This window comes from Epinephelus lanceolatus, chromosome 19 (assembly GCF_041903045.1).
Source record: "Epinephelus lanceolatus isolate andai-2023 chromosome 19, ASM4190304v1, whole genome shotgun sequence".
Lineage (NCBI taxonomy): Eukaryota > Metazoa > Chordata > Actinopteri > Perciformes > Serranidae > Epinephelus > Epinephelus lanceolatus.
In genome coordinates this window covers 19,496,872-19,499,723 of record NC_135752.1, presented here as the reverse complement: position 1 = coordinate 19,499,723, position 2,852 = coordinate 19,496,872, and positions in this window count along the sequence as shown.

Genomic DNA, 2,852 nt, shown 5'->3' with positions numbered 1-2,852 from the left:
GCCATCCTTCCTCGCAGCTCTCACTAACACACGTCCGCTTTCTCTCCCTCCCTCCTTCTCTCTCCCTCCCTCTCTCTCTCTCTCTCTCTCTCTCTCACTCTCTCTGCCTCTATTTCTCTTTCTCTCACAAACACACACTAGACGCACCATGCACACATTTGCTCAACACAGACGTCCACCCCCCCCCCCACACACACACACACACACACACACACACAGACACACTGAGAAGCAATAAACGCCAGGCTCTCTCTCATTACTGCACTCCTCCTCTGATCTGTGCTGCAGTTAATGTGTGCGCTATTAGCAAGGTGCTGAATCAACTGTGTGATGCTGAGCCTGTGAATGGCTTAGGTAAGTGCAGAGCCCTGCAATCCCTGCGCTCTACCCATATTTTCTGGCAGCCTTGGTGCGCAGGAAGGGTACACACATGCACACACGCATGCGAGCACACCATTCCCTGTGGGCTCACAAGCAGATGCAGCTGGAGCAGCCCGCACTAGTTCGGTCCTATGTCACCCATGTGCAGCATAATAAAGGGCGAGGGATGGGAAGGTGCTTAAACACTGTCTGCAGCACCAGGCAGAGAGAACCAGTCCATGCTGAACCAGTTCTGCAAACTGTACCAAAGAAATCTTTTTTCCACCACCCATCCCTGTCTGCCCACGAGTCTTCATACACCACCTCCTCAATGCATTGTCATTTGGTACAAGCACAGAAATAAAACTACAGAGGGATTCATGCAAACAGGGGACTGATAGGTAAATGCTCCACCTGTTTTTTAGATGTCGTAACATTTTGAATCCCTCATTGTCTTCTGTTGTGAGCATCTGGCTCTTTCTGGCAGGTATTACATCATTTTTAAAGGAGTCTAAGGTCAGTGGTCTGTAATAATCACAGCTGATGAACTGAGACAAGATCCACTGTTCCACTTGACTAAAAAACAGTACATCATGATGAAAGTCCTTGCCTTTTCGATTAGAAGAAAACAGTCCAGGATATTCTCCAGTTTGCCATCAGACTACTTGCACCAAGACTGTGCAATAATTAAAGTTTTAAAAAAAAAAAAGACCTGCTATTATCCACAGACCAGTGCTTTCTCCCAGCTGGCTTTCTTATTGATTTAAGAGCACCCCTCAATATCATTGATCCCAGAGCATTTAGAAATCCTCATTGGTCTCTGCGGTATTTCTTTCATCTGTGTTTGTCTAAACGTTGCTAATAGACTGCAGTTTGTCATTTCTGAAGCTAACACCTTTGCATTTTTAAGCCATGTGTCATTGGCTCAGACAGCCTCTTCTCATTTTCATTTTATGTAATCCCTTGTTGGTGATCCTTTTCATTTTACGATACCTCCTTGATTGTATAATTCAGAATATAGACATCAGCGCTCAGCAGCAACAGACTCCGGTGAAGCAACACTTTAATTCTTTGTCTCAGACATCAAAAGATAAAGTGATTCGTTTCATCAGTAAATCAGTTAAAAAGCTGCCTCAAAGTCAAGAGCTAACATTTGAGACAGCTCCTTTGATTTAAAATAAAAATCCTCCCATAGTTAAATCATAGCAACAGCATGTTTTAACATTAGAGAGATTTACTGACATGTGAACATGAATCCATTTATTCCAAAAATGGTTACTGCCATTTGCTACTCTCCCACTGCTCAATCTCCGCACTCAAAGTTCCATCAAATATAAAATACCAACATTAAGTGTCTTAATGGTTTTAGGTCACTGACAGACACTAGAGCAGCCTCATAATGCTTAGTGGGTTTTTTTTAGCTGCTTGATATTCTGGTAAAGGATGTTTTTTTTCACTAGACTTCAATCTAGAAAGCAGAATATCTAAGAGGAATACAGGGGAAACATGAGCAAAGATATCCAATGCAGAGATGAAGAAAAATTCATTTTTAAAAAAGAGGGGCCGACAAGAATGTCTGGTCTCCCTATGGTTGGTTTTACCTGCAACACGAACTCTTTCTAAATATTTTTAAAACAGGACCATGTCCTTCACAAATAAAAGCATTCTATGGCACTTTTTGAATAAGACAGCACCCGAGCCTCAGGTCTGCACTTCAACTAGATGTGAGCTGCTGCCTATTAAAGCTTAGGTGGATGTTACAGTCTATGACAGACCTTGTTAACAACACTAAATCTGAAGACCTATCAAATATAATCACCATATCAAGCTGAACTTAGGCACAACAGTAGGCTACTTTCCAGCTAAATGCTAATGTGTTGATGTTTAGCAGGTAGCCCAATGTTCATTGCCATCTTTTCCTTCGGCGTGTCAGCATTCCAACATTTGCTAATTAGCACTAAACACAAAATAGGCCTACAACTGACGAGTATGGGAATGTCATAAACAAATGTATTTGGTATTCATGGTGGCACAACATGAAAAGTCTGAGGAACAGCAGAGTGTTTACAATTTATCCTGCTGGGAGCGTGGATGTGTGTTCGAAATTGCTCGAAAGTACATTTAATGGTTCAATGTCAATCTAAACGTGGCAATAGAGCAAGGGTAGGCAACCTGTGGCTCCGAAGCCACATGCAGCTCTTTCGCCCCTCCCCAGTGGATCCCTGTGGTTTTATCAAAAAAATATATAGAAATTAATAATGCCTATTTTTCACCATTTTAGTTTTCAATTTTTTATTGTCGTAAGCCTTGAGTGATTCTTACATTCTCAAGTGTAAAAATGTGTATCCTATACACAGAATAAAAAATGTTTTTCCATTTCATCAACTTAATTATCATAGGTCATACGGCCTGTCACCTTTTCCATTCAATTTTGCCGAACTTCAGTAGCGGTGGCTTGTCTTGGATCTCCCTAGCTAAGATAGCTATGGATT